This window comes from Callospermophilus lateralis, unplaced genomic scaffold, assembly GCF_048772815.1.
Source record: "Callospermophilus lateralis isolate mCalLat2 unplaced genomic scaffold, mCalLat2.hap1 Scaffold_127, whole genome shotgun sequence".
NCBI lineage: Eukaryota > Metazoa > Chordata > Mammalia > Rodentia > Sciuridae > Callospermophilus > Callospermophilus lateralis.
This window is the reverse complement of record NW_027512450.1, coordinates 639,542-654,733: the sequence shown is the minus strand read 5'-3', so window position 1 is coordinate 654,733 and position 15,192 is coordinate 639,542. Positions and strand designations below refer to the sequence as shown.

The following is a 15,192-nucleotide window of genomic DNA, read 5'->3' as shown; positions in this document are numbered from 1 at the left end:
ATTGAAACTGCGGAAAAGCTGCATAGCTGCTTCTAGTTCTTTAAGTTTCATGAGTACAAAGAATAATGCTTGCATTGTCTTGAACCTGATAATGAGACACGTAAATAAAGATTGCTGGTGTAATTTTTTGTTATTGTTGCACTGGGGATTGAACCCAGGACCTTGTGCACGCAAGGCAAGGCAAGCACTCTGCCAACTGAGCTATACCCCCAGCCCTGATGGCATAACTATTTAAGTATGCTACTCCATCAGAGAGCAGCACTCCACCTGATCCCAGCTTTACCTTCATATCTGCATGTGTAAATATTTTATAAACTTCCATCACACCTCGCCAGAGGCAAGCATTAACAGTTGTGTGGCTTCATATAGATACATGTATTAAATGACAGCAACATATGTGATGCACTGAGGGCACAACTTCAGCACATCCAAAAGAAATGACAAAGGATCCAACATGGCGACGGGCGCAGAGAGATCAAGTCTCTGACCTCTTCAGCTGCGCGGGCATAGGGAGTCGTAAACTGTCTAAAGGCTGTTTGCTCAGGATCACTAGGCAATGCTGAGCTGACGTGGATCTGGGGAGAACAGTCTGGGCCTCTCAGAACACACACCGAGCCCGATCGGCTGCGTTCAAGCTCCTGTTCACCCGCTTCTTGCAGACAAACTGCCATGACTCAGCACTAACGACCCCGCCAAAACAACTGGTCAGCCCTTCTTAATTGACAGAGGTAAAAGCCAACCGAGCCTTCATAGGCAGTGGCCACAGGATTGAAACGGGGCGTGGGAGAGACACTCAGGACCCACCCGTTGCATTAGTCACCCAGCCAAGGAAATGAACTGTCACCATTTGCATGGGATACCACCATGGCAGAGAACTGATGTCACCAAAACGCGGTGGAGGAGACAACTTCATTGAAACGAGTGGCGACAGGTGTGTAATCTCCTAGCCATCCCTCTCCACACAGTGGGGAATCCTTAAGGGCCCCTCCCAGGTCTCCCATGAGCGCAATAGTCAGACTGAGGGAATCAGGAGTGGCGCGGAACTCCCAGCTACCGCTCCCACCAGTGCTGACAACTGAGGTCTCTTGCACCAGCTACCAGGGGCGTGGCTACCGGAGGGCAAGCAAAATTCGCTGGGGGTTCTCAGCCCGAAGCTCTACAAACTTAGGGTCTGAGGGAATGGCAGACAGGGAAAGTGTGCCGAGGCATTCATGAAAACGGGGATCCCAGGAGCAGATCTGGCTGTAGCCAGTATTGTGGTGAGCATCACAGGTGAGCGGGGCCTGGCTTGAGGAAACACAAGAGAAGGTCCTAGGCACTCAGGATTGGAGACCCGCTCAGTCTGGGAGGAAGAGCTGCTGCACAGTGATTGGTTCCCACCTACTGAGAGAAGCTTAGCCCAGTGGGCACAGCTCCACCTACTGGAAGAGAAGTTAATCAAACTCTAAGACTGCATTTATCAATTTTTTTTAAATTTGGGTTTTTTTCTTTTCATTTTCATTTTCATTTTCATTTTTTAAATTTTACTTTAATTTTTTTATTTTATTATTTTTAATTTTAATTCATTTTTTTATTTTCTATTTTTTTTCTTTTGTCTTTTCTTTTCAGTTTTCTTATTCCCCCTTCCTTGAATTCTACCTGCTCACTCTCATTCTCTTTAGTGACTACTTCCCTTCCCTTCTAATATCTTTCCTCCGAAGCATCAAACAAATTTTTAAGAGTAAACAGTAACTCAGCAGTCAAACAGAACAAGAAGTAACAAGAGCAGCATGAAAAAGCAAGGAAGAAAAGGAGTACAAACAATGAAGGACACCCTAAGTATTCAGGAGGACCTAGAGTCATCAGAAAAATGGTCATATAAAGAACTCAAGAAATACCTTAGACAGATGCAATGGAACCTTAAAGAGGATACGAGACAACAAATTCAAACAGTGAAAGAACACATTGAAAATGAATTACATAAACAGATAAAAGAAGTTAAGCATCTTTATCAGGAGATAGAGATAATAAAAAAAAATCAAACAATAATTCTAGACATGAAGGAAACTATAAACCAAATTAAAAACTCAAATGAGAGTATCACTAACAGAGTGAAACAAGTAGAAGCCAGAACATCAGATAATGAAGACAAAATATATCATCTTGAAAACAGTCTAGCCAACTCAGAAAGGCTGGTAAAAAAATCACGAGAAAAACATCCAAGAGATACGGGATAACATTTAAAAAACCAAACTTACAAGTCATTGGGATAGAGGAAGGTATAGAGATTCAAACCAAGGGAATGAGTAACCTGCTGAATGAAATAATTACAGAAAACTTTCCAGAAATAAAAAAGGAAATGGATATACAAATGGTAGATGCATACAGGACACCGAGCACACAAAATCACAGTAGACCAACGCCAAGACACATTGTTATGAAGATATCCAATATACAGAAGAAAATATTAAAAGCTACAAGAGAAAGGAGGCAGATTACATTCAGGGGTAAACCAATAAGGTTAACAACGGATTTTTCATCACAGACGCTGAAAGCAAGAAGATCCTGGAACAACGTATTTGAAACACTGAAAGACAATGGATGCCAACCAAGAATTCTGTATCCAGCAAAATTAAGTTTCAGGTACAACAACAAAATAAAAATCTTTCATGATAAACAAAAGTTAAAAGAATTTGCAGCCAGAAAACCAGCATTGCAAAGCATCTTGGGCAAAACACTACACGAGGAAGAAATGAAAAACAATAACCATAACCATCAGTGGGGAGTGCCTCGGTAAAGAGAGGGCAGGGGAAAAGCTAATCATGGAGAAACAAACTAAATTTTAAAAAAAAGGTAAATAATCAAACATGGCTGGAAGTACAAACCATATATCAATAGTAACTCTAAACGTTAATGGCTTAAACTCTCCAATAAAGCAACATAGTCTGGTAACATGGATTAAAAAAACAAATCCAACAATATGCTGCCTCCAGGAGACACATCTGATTGGAAAAGACATACACAGGCTGAAGGTGAAAGGTTGGGAAAAAATATACCACGCACACGGTCCTCGTAAGCAAGCAGGGATGGCCATCCTCATATCGAATAAAATCGACTTCAAGACTAAGTTAATCAAAAGGGATAATGAAGGACATTATATACTGTTAAAAGGAACCATTCACCAACAAGATGTAACAATTATCAATATTTATGCAAACAATGGTGCTGCGACGTTCATAAAACAAATTCTCCTCAAGTTCAAGAATCAAATAGACCACAACACAATAATTATGGGTGACTTCAACACACCTCTCTCACCATTGGACAGATCCTCCAAACAAAAGTTGAATAAAGAAACTATAAAACTTAATATCACAATCCATAACCTAGACTTAACTGATATATAGAATATATCAACCATCATCAAGTGGATATACTTTTTTCTCAGCAGCACATGGATCCTTCTCAAAAATAGACCATATATTATGCCATAGGGCAACCCTCAGTAAATATAAAGGGGTGGAGATAATACCATGCATTTTATCTGATCATAATGGAATGAAACTGGAAATCAATGATAAAAGGAAAAATCCTACATCACATGGAAAAATGAACAATGTGTTACTGAATGATCAATGGGTTACAGAAGACAAAGGAGGAAATCAAAAAATTCTTAGAGATAAATGAAAATACAGACACAACATATCGAAATCTATGGGACACAATGAAAGCAGCTTTAAGAGGGAAATTCATTGCCTGGAGGTCATTCCTCAAAAAGAAAAAAACAAATGAGCTCACACTTCATCTCAAAGCCCTAGAAAAGGAAGAGCAAAACAGCAAATGTAGCAGAAGGCAAGAAATAATTAAAATCAGAGCGGAAATCAACGAAATTGAAACAAAAGAAACTATTGAAAAAATTAACAAAACTAAAAGTTGGTTCTTCAAAAAAATAAACAAGATTGACAGACCCTTAGCCATGCTAACGAAGAGAAGAAGAGAGAAATCAAATTACTAACATACGGGATGAAAAAGGCAATATCACAACAGATGCTACAGAAATAAAGACAATTAGAAAAATTATTTTGAAACACTATTTCCAATAAAACAGAAGATAGTGAAGACATCGATAAATTTCTTAAGTCATATGATTTGCCCAGACTGAGTCAGGAGGATACACACAATTTGAACAGACCAATATCAATGGATGAAATAGAAGAAGCAATCAAAAGACTATCAACCAAGAATAGCCCAGGACCAGATGGGTATACAGCGGAGTTTTACAAAACCTTTAAAGAACAATTAATACCAATACTTTTCAAGTTATTTCAGGAAATAGAAAAAGAGGGAGCTCTTCCAAATTCATTCTATGAGGCCAACATCACCCTGATTCCGAAACCAGACAAAGACACCTCAAAGAAAGAAAACTACAGACCAATATCTCTGATGAATCTAGATGCAAAAATCCTCAGTAAAATTCTGGCGAATCGGAATCAAAGGCACATCAAAGAAATTGTGCACCATGATCAAGTAGGATTCATCCCTGGGATGCAAGGATGGTCCAATATACGGAAATCAATAAATGTTATTCACCACATCAATAAACTTAAAGAACCATATGATGATCGATATTTGCAGAAAAAGCATTCGACAAAGTACAGCATCCCTTTATGTTCAAAACATTAGAAAAACACGATGTTTTTGATAACTTAGTACAGCAGCCACAGAAAACTAAAATATACCTTGTTTCATTCCCAGTCCCAAAACACAGAAGATCTATCAGACTCAGTCCAACAGCTCTTCTCACACTTGATCATTTGATTTCTAATTAAAAAAACCTAATCTCTAACATGTACTTTTAAGTCTAAAAATTTTTAAGCTACATAAAATCCTGTTGAGTTTAACCAGAAAGCTTTGCAAAACTCAAAATCCATGAAGTCATTTAAATGAACTTTAATCACAGAAACACAACTTGAGCCTTCACTTATAGCTTTTTTCCTATTGTTTTATTATATAGACCTCTTAAAACTTTACCCCAGCAAATGGAAAATAGCAAATTATGAGATGACAGCTTGAAACAACCTGTTTAGGTTGTTTCTAATCTAGGCAAATCCTTAGCACAAAAACAATTAACCTGTTGCCAAGGACAAAAGATTTTGGTCCAAAGTCAAGCTAATAGTGCAATTATTACTTGGCCATAGCACTCATTCTGTTCAAGTAGATGACTGCTACAATAGTTATTTCCCTAATTTTATGTAGTACAGATAAAGTTATACTATCCCTCTAACCTAACTACCAATTTAGACAAAACAGATGAAGAAAAATATGGTAAACACTAAAAAGACACAACAAATCTATAAGTTAGAAACATACAAAAATCAATGATGTGGTTTCTTAAGAACTCATACAGCAAGAAAGCAGAAGAGAGGGAAAACAGAAAGATCAGTCATCTCGGCAAGCACAGGCTGGTATCTGGAGATGTAGGCAATTATTTTTCTCCGAATATAATAATGGTATCATTCGGTAGAGTCCTTATTTTGTAGAAATACTGAAGTGTTTACAAATAAAACATGTTGTCCAGGATTTACTTCAAAATAGTTCAGGTGAAGGGATATCTGGGATGAAGATGAAATGAGACGGGCCATGAGCTGCTGAAAATTCAATGGTAAGTCTAGAGCTCTACAAGAATCCTACTCTATATTTGTATGTGCTTCAAATTTTCCATAAAGAAATTTTTCCCAGAAGTCTAGTTACTAGGATGAACTCTGAATAGAAAACGGGTAACTGAATATTTGTAGTTCCAATTTAATCATAATATTTTCAAAGGAAAAAATATGATTTATAAAACAGCATTAAAAACCAGTAACTTATAATAAAAATTACACTAAGGGATGGGCATGGTGGCACACACCTATAATCCCAGCGGCTCAGGAAGCCAAGACAGGAGGATCGCAAATTCAAAGCCAGCCTCAGCAATGGCAAGGCACTAAGCAACGCAGTGAGACCCTGTCTATAAATAAAATAGGGCTGGGGATGCAGTTCAGTGGTTCAGTGCCCCAAGTTCAATCCCTGGTACCAAAAAAAAAAAAAAAAAACCCACCACTAAGAATACTCAACAAATCCCCCCAAAAGGCCATAACAAAACATTTCTTTGATAACTAAAATAAGTACCCTCTGATCAATTGCAACATATATATTAAAAATATGTATACTATGTTGAATATTTTAATGTATTCAATACATAATTTCTATTATGTTAATTGTATTTATAACAATATGAAACTCTTATTGACTGACTACTGAAGGAGTTAGAGGGGTAAAAATTCAGATCCCATATCTCCTGGTCTTGGTCCTGGAGGATACTTCCTCTCCATGAATTTTGACAAATGACTGCATAGGTTAAATTGGCTACTACAGATAAGCTCACTGAGAACAGAAGAGATTCAGTACCTGCTTCGCACTATTTTTGTTTTTTTATTGGTTGTTCAAGGCATTAAAGCTCATGACATATCATCTTTCATACATTTGATTCAAGTGGGTTACGAACTCCCATTTTTACCCCAAATACAAGTTGCAGAATCACATCAGTTACACGTCCATATTTTTATATAATGCCATATTAGTGACTGTTGAATTCTGCTACCTTTCCTATCTCCTACTATCCCCCCTTCCCCTCCCATCTTCCCTCTTTACCCCATTTGCTGTTGTTCAATTCTCTCCCTTGTTCCCACCCCCCTTTCCCCTCACAACCTCTTATGTAATTTTGTGTAACAATGAGGTTCTCCTTCCATTTCCATGCAATTTCCCTTCTCTCTCCCTTTCCCTCTCACCACTCGTCTCTGTTTAATGTTAATCTTTTCCTCATGCTCTTCCTCCCTGCTCTGTTCTTAGTTGCTCTCTTTATATCAAAGAAGACATTTGGCATTTGTTTTTTAATGACTGGCTAGCTTCACTTAGCATAATCTGCTCTAATGCCATACATTTCCCTGCGAATTCCATGATTTTGTCATTTTTTAATGCAGACTAATACTCCATTGTGTATAAATGCCATTTTTTTTAATCCATTCATCTATTGAAGGGCATCTAGGTTGGTTCCACAGTCTAGCTATTGTGAATTGTGCTGCTATGATCATTGATGTGGCAGTATCCCTATAGTACGCTCTTTTAAGGTCCTCAGGGAATAGTCCGAGAAGTGTGATAGCTGGATCAAACTGGTGGTTCCATTCCCAGCTTTCCCAGGAATCTCCATACTGCTTTCCAAATTGGCCGCACCAATTTGCAGTCCCACCAGCAATGTACAAGTGTGCTCTTTTCCCCACATCCTCGCCACCACTATTTTTATTTTAGTCACCTTTTTCACTGCTATGACTACAGGATCTGACCAGAACAAGTATAGGGGCAGAAACGTTTGAGGACTCAATAGTTTCAGAGGTCTTAGTCCATTAAAAGCTGGCTCCCTTTCTCCGGGTTCAAGATGAGACTGAACATCTTGGTAGAGTGTGTGGCAGAGGGCAGCAGCTCACATCATGGTGACCAAGAAGCAGAGAAACTCCACCCACATACAAATATACACAAAGAGACTATGCCCTAGTTCCCACCTCCTCCACCCACACTCTACCACTTCAGTTACCCCTCAGTTAATCCCCATCACGGGATAAATGTACCGACTAGGTTAAGATTCTCACAACCCAATCATTTTTCCTCTGAATTATCTTACATTGTCTCACGTGACCTTTTGGGGGACAACTCACATCCAAAACCCTTTCCTCCATACCAGACTGAAGAATAAGTAGAAAAGCAAGCAGAATGATAACCCTAATCATGTGTTGTTCCCCACTGAGAGGGGAGCTTTGGGACACAAGCAGTTCAGCATTCCACATGCATTAGAAGAATGCACATGTGCACATATGCAAGCAGGCTTGCCTGTTCACATGTTTCAAGGGAAGGACATTGAAATGACTCCACATACCCACAGAACAAGTAACTAGTAACTATTGTGTGCAATGCAGCTAACAGAGAGCTATGAGCAATACACACGCTCTGCATTCCAAAGCTCACTAAGAGGGCAAAGAGCGAAGAGCCAGGGGAAGCATGGAATTAAGTGGCATAGATGACAATTGGTAGGTGATAAGCCCGTTTCAGTCTATTGAAGGATTTTCTTCAGTTATACATGCCATGGAAGATCAACCTCAATTCAAGGCATCAATTTAATCCATTTGTTTTCAAGACTCACAATGTTGGCTAAAGCTAACTTACAAATGATTAATAAAAGCAGGCTAGCCGTGATGCTTGGCCAAGCAAATAAACATTCTCCAACGTGTTCGCAGTGTTTGTAAGAGGCTTCCAGGGCAACAACGCAGTGGCCAGTGAAGAATTAAGTTCCATCGGTAAAACTATGCAATTTACATCAAGTCAGACAATGGAAATGAGAAGACAGGCGTCTCGGGCCCAACATAATATACTCAATAGATGTTTTACAAGCGACTCAAAAGTTGAGTCTCCAACTTTCTCCTTCAGCAGCACAGAGTGAAGGTACTATAGAGACTGTCATGGTTTGGTTTGGATATGAAGTGTTCCTCCCCCCTCCCGAAAGTGCCTGTTTCAATGCAGGAATGTGACTGGATTAGAACTATAACCTAATCAGTCCATCTCAGTTTGAAAAGGCTAGGTGTTAACTGTGGACAGGGGGACCTGGCTAGAGGTGAGTCACTGAGTTTGTGCCTGGAAGGCTGCATCTTCCCTATGGCCCTTTACCCCCATCTATTTCCTGATCCTGCCATGAGCAGAGTAGCTTTCCTTTGCTAGGCCCCTCCCCCATGATGTGCTGCCTCATCTGGGGCCAAGAACAATGGAGTTGGCCATCTGAACTGCGGCCTCTGGAACTATGAGCCCCAAATAAACTTGCCTTCTTCTAAGTTGTTCTTGTCAGGTATTTCGGTCACAGCATTGAAAGGCTGATTAAAAGAGACCCCCATCTTTTCTCTCGCCAGGTTTCAGCACATGAGGTGGAAAGGAAAGGAGCACAGCAACGGGGGTAGGAGGCGAGAGTCACATCATTAAAGAGGGCACCAGAAAATGTTTAGCCAAGAATGCCGTAAGAGCATCAAGAAAGTGCTTGTGAGAGATGTATGAGAACATGAGTGAAGACACAAGAGAACACCTTCTCCTTTGGACAGTCGATACCTTCAGGCTGACAGTTCCTCTTAATGGAAATCTCAAGCAGTTTCAAAGAAAATCCTATCCGAATATTTTACAGAACTGAACAAACCAATTTAATGAAATTAGGCAAACAAGATTCGCCTGAGAGAATGTCAACTCAGTCCCCACTGATCAGTCTTTCCCTTTCTGAGCTAGCCTTTGTGCACCTTGACCTAGAAAAATTTTCCTTCCCTTGCATTATTAAGACATTCTCCTCGAAACTGACTGTATTAAAAATTAACCGTATTAACCTGGCGAGAGAAAAGATGGCTATCTCTTTTAATCAGCCTTTCAATGCTGTGACTTCAATCTATAACAAGTAACAAGTCATATTCAGGAGAAATTATCCGTAACATATAAAATAGCATGTTAGTAGGGAGAATTTATAAAATCTTCCATCAGTTCAAAAGAAAAATGTAGAATAAGGAGAAATCCAAAGGACAATAATACAGATTAATTTAACAAAGAGCTACACCAACTATCCTGTAGAATGTTTAGGGACAATGCAACTCTTAATATACTACTAATGAGTTTGCATTGAGAATGAAGATGTTTAGAACAATAACAGTGTTTATGAACTCAACTAGATTGCATTTACAGTGTAAAGATGGCAAATGTAACTAATTGAAAGGTCACACATCAAAATCATCATAGCTACCTGTAGAGAAGACCAAGACAAAGGAATGGAGCAGAAAATTGTACTGTTATCTCTCATTTATAGATCTTCATGTGTGAATCCACCTAGATGCACACACATCTGAGGTAAAAAAAGATTTGTAAATTTTATGTAGTAGGTACTTAGGTATATTTTTTTAATTTCAAAAAAGAATTAGAAATGCTGTGTCTCACATTAGGTACATAAACTTCTGAAGTTAATGATGTCCAGAAGACAAAAATTTAATAAGTAGGCTTTAACACTGTATCAACCCACAAGTCTAGTCAAATACTAAAAAAAGGAAATTAGCATATATTTTGCTGTGACATTGGAGGTTGTTTATACATTAATGGTTAAACCTTAAGCATTTTCTGGCTTACTACTGAAATAACTGATAGATTTCGGTAGAAATTAAGTGCAGAAACACAGTAAGAAAGCAATTCATATTGTGAATATTATTTGCTACTGCATTAAGTTCTTCCACCAGAATATATATTACATTTTGAACTATACTGAATATTAAAGTGCTAAATTTCAGAATCACATTGATTGAGGCAATTTGAGGGGGGTGCATAACAGGGTATTGAACCCAGGGTCACTTAACCACTAAGTGATATCTCCAGCCCTTATTTTTATTTTGAGTTAGCATCCTACTAAATTACATGGGGCCTCACTAAGTAACTGAGGCTGGTTTAAACTTGCAATCCTCCTGCCTCAGCCTCCCGAGTTGCTGGGATTATAAGTATACACCACCATGCTCGTATAATTATTTCTATTCTTAATCATCATGTAGACAAAACAATTTCTAGAGTATCAATTAAATTCTCTATACTAAAGTACATGATATGTAGGAAGTAACAAAACTATTTACCGAAAACAAACAAAACAGGAAAAAAAGTAATTATCTTTCCCTAAAATCTTCAACCTCACATTCTGTGGAAAACAGCAAGAAATATTGTAAGTCTAGAAATGAGGGGTAACAAGTTACAATATCTTTGAAAAAAAAATTAACTATAATCTTGAAACACTTCTTTCCCTCCCTTAGTAGTTACTATACACCAACTATGTACAAAGCCATGAAGAAATTGAAGAAATACTCTAATAGATCATTTCTAATTCTCCTTGGAATCAGTTTTCAATGTAACTCTCATCTTCCATAGTTCACCAGTTTCAAGTGGCATGCTGCTCAGGTGGCAGAGTCTTTGACATATACTCACACACGGGAATGAACATGAGCCTGGCTCATTATAGGTGAACTAACTAGGAACCACTGACCACAGCTGCATAGGACCTCTGCAGCAACCTCTGTAGTATGTACAAAAACAGCCTGCAAGGCATATTAACTGCACGGAAGAAGTCAAGAAAGGCTTCACTGGGAAGCACTAGTGAAGGGTTCACTCATTAAACAATTTCCCAGACAAAGGATGAAGTAAGAAACACTAAGCCAAGAGAACATGAACAGGAACAAGAGCTGAGGCAATAAATGGTGTGTTCGGAGAGTATAAGAAACACTTTTGTTAATTCCCACATATCATGTACTTTAGTGTAGAGAATTTGATTCTCTAGCAGTTTTAATTTATGTCTATATGAAGCAGCAGCGAGAACAGAACAGAAAGTTCAGATAGGTCCTTTGCAACACATACATCTTGCTCATTTTCTGGGCATTTATGTTCTGTCTTTTTTGATATAACAGCTACTTATCCTCATCTCTAAACTTGAAGCCATTTTGAGGGAGGGACTGTGTCCAGTTCATCTTTGTATCCTTTAAAACATTTATTACTGATGTTCCACTCAAGTAGCATTTATCTGGGCACTATGTGAAAAGAAATATAGCTACACAAAGATAAGACAATCCTTGTCCTTGGCTTAACTTCTCTAGGCTTCACATTTCCCATCCAAGAAATGAAGGAACTGAACCAAATGATAGATGAAGTCCGTTTTAGTGCTGATACTCTACAAATCCAAAACTCAAAGCAGAAACATAGGTATCAGGGAACAAGAATAACCTGATGGAGAACAAGCACGCACGCACACAAAATTGAATTAAATGATCCAGAATAAGAGACTAGAGAAGAACAGGAGACAGTAACACATAGGTGGTCAAAGCTGAGAAAAGTACAGACAGGATGCAAGTCTGTAAGCATGTTACAGTAATGGAATGAAAGTTACACTAAAAATTGACTCCAAGAAAAGTTAGGAATAATTTATTAAGACTTTTCAACTTAATAACTCTTGAAAGAATCTGCCATCTAGTGGCTTAAAACTCCTTCAAACCAAGGAAGTAAGTTCAAAATAATTTCTGTATATTCTATCCAGTGACCAGCATGCTTAGGTCATACAATAGGGAAAAAAAATGAAAGGAAAACATACTCCAGGTCCCCAAATTTTGGGGTTGGTTTATGGCTCAGTGATACAGCACTCGCCTGGCATGTGTGAGACCCTGGGTTAGATCCCCACCACCACAAAGGAGAGAAAAAAGCTTAAACACCAGATTGGTCAAAGTAAGAGCTCAAATGTTATCTAGTATCTCAGAGCTAGAAGCCATTCTCTTTTGGAAAAGCAAATATTCCTAATTCATTTTAGTATATCCTAAGCATTCTTTACTACATAAAGTCCAGCCAGTTTGACATTTTAAAATTCTACTTACATTTATTAAAGAATAAGAAAATAAAACCCTGACCCTTTAAGTAGCCATTCTGGAATCACCAGGCTTAACATAAACCTCTGGGCCACTCCTCTAGAGCCTGATTCAGGGTAAGCAGAGGGTGGAATCAAAGCCTCTGAATTTCTATAGCATCCCCAGTGATCTTCAAGCACCATGCTTTGAGATCTGCTGCTTCATAGTACTCTTGAATATATTATGAGCTGTAGAAGACATTTCATTAAGGAGTCAAATTATGAAGCATTTAACTATTTAATCAATATGTGCTTATAGATGTTCATAGAAAGCTGATTAAATGAGTAATTATTAAAACAAGGGAATTTTTTTTGGACTCCTTAGTTCAACAAAATATTTTCCTAGCAACTTGATAATTGAGCATTCAGTACACTTAAAATGAGTAGTGACTGGCTAACAATTTCTTAAAATTTAGAATTTACAATCAAAAAGTATGGAAAAAAATGAAAGCTCATTACTCCTTTCTTTGCACCACCTAAGCAGAGCTAAATCACTTATTCTGAGATGGCATAGACTTGCGATCAGCAAATGAGTTCTCAAAAATGGGTCATAAATATTTCAAGCTTTGTGGGCCACCCCACCTCTTTAAAAACTATTCGTTTATGGTATAAATAAAAACATACAGCATTTAAAATGTGGCTATGTTCCTATAAAACTTTAAGGGTACCGAGATTTGAATTTCGTATAATTTTCATGTGTCATAAAATATGTGTTGTTTTTCAAGTGACTAAAAAATGCAAAATTTATTCTTAGAAACAGACTGGGCTAACAGTCTACAGGTGTCTCTTTTCAGAGAAAGGCTCCCTAGGCATGGAATCAACGACATGAGTTTACCCCCTAATACACCATCATAGTTTCATAAGCCATTGGGAATTTCAGTTTCTCCAAACACAACAGCAGTTGTGATACCATGTCGCAGAACTGTGATGACTGAGATTTAGCACATATAAGCATCTGGTGAACAATAAAGGCTCCGATTTTCAGTTAAAATCTTAGATCAATGTATAATTGATTTCTTGAAGTTAAGGAGTGTTTAAGTTTTGCAAGGTACTGTGCCAACACGAGAAGGTAATATAATGCTATAAGAGAGCCACCATTTCCCTGCCCTCATGAAGTTTATAATGTTGTGGGTTAAGACTAATTTAAGCCAAGAAAAGTTCAAACAAATCTGTTTTATAACTTCAAGTTTCTCCCCCAAGCTCTTAGATTTTAATTCGTCCAAAGTCAGACTTTCATTGACTAAAAAATGTTTGAGCAGGTCCTCTTCTGTATACAGAGAACAGAGCCATAAATAAGATAAAGTTCCTGCTCTCCTAAAATTGACATTCCAGTGTGTTCTAGTCAGCTTTTTCATTGCTGTGAGCAAAGGCCTGACAAGAACAGTTTTAGAGGACGAGTGTATTTAGGGGTTCAAAGTTTCAGAGTTCTCACTCCATAGACACCCAATTCTGCTGCTTGGGACTCGAGGCGAGGCAGAACATTATGGAAGAAGAGATGACATAGGAAAGTACCTGGAAACAAGGCACTAGGCTACCATCTCCAGTTTTTTTTTTTTTTTTTTTTTTGGGGGGGGGAAGACTGGCCAGGTCTTGCTAAGTTGCTTAAGGACTAAGTTGCTAAGGCTGGCTTTGAACTTGCAATCTTCCTGCCTCAGACTCTGGAGACACTGGGATTACAAGCATGTGTCACCACACCTGGTCCTTAAAATATTCATAAACATCTAAAAACACATTAAGAATTTTTGCATCTGATCAGGGATATTGCTCTGAAATTTTCTTTGATACGTCTTTTTGGTTCTGTTATCAGACTACTACTGGCTCCACAGAATGATTTGGCAAAGTTCCTTTCTTTTCTATTTGATGGAATAATTTGAAGTTCTTTAAAGATCTGGTAGAACTCAGCTGAGAATCCATCTGGTCCTAGACTTCTTTGCTCCAAGACTTAATTGCTGCTTCAATTTCATTACTTGATAGTGTAAAGTTTTCTATATCCTCATAGTTCAATTTGAGTAGGTCATATCAGAAATCTATCAATCTTTGAAATTTTGTAGCTTATTGGAGTATAATTTTTCAAACTTGTTTCTAATGATTCTGGATTTTAGTAGTGTATCTGGTGATCTTTTCCATCTCTAATTTTGCCGATTTGGATCTGTTTGCTTAAGGATTTAATCGATCTTATTTACTTTTTCAAAGAACCATCTCTGTTTTATTGGTCCTTTGAGTATTAAAAAAAGCAGTGCAATTTCTGATTTCCTATCTTCTACTCATATTGGTATTTGTTCTTTCTCTACAGACTTGAGATGTAACATTAGATTTGGTATCTATTTTTCATGTAGGAACTTGGTGCTATAAACTTTTCTCTTAGAAAAGCCTTCTGGGACAGTATGAGATTTTGATGTTTTATCACTATTTGAGGAAACAGATTTGAGAAAAAAAAAATCAACAAGGCTAAAAGAAGTTAAGAACAAGCTAAGAGTTATCTAAAGTAAACCTCAGGTTTGGGCTTCATGTAAATACATTGAGATTTGGAAACACAGGAAAAGCAGGTCTGAAGAAAAAAATGAAGATAGATTGTAATGAGGGTGAGGTACTTATGAGCCATTCAAGAAAGATGCTAAGTAAACATGTGTTTTGTAGCTCTACAGCCCAGGAGTGACTTCTGGGATTCAAATGTGAGAAATGTGTGC

The 15,192-nt window shown here is 38.0% G+C and overlaps 1 protein-coding gene across 1 annotated transcript in view; it reads right to left on the bottom strand.

Moving 5' to 3' along the window:
• The window catches only part of LOC143387302 (NBAS subunit of NRZ tethering complex-like), a 254,702-nt gene that overhangs the window by 193,344 nt on the left and 46,166 nt on the right, over positions 1-15,192 (bottom strand).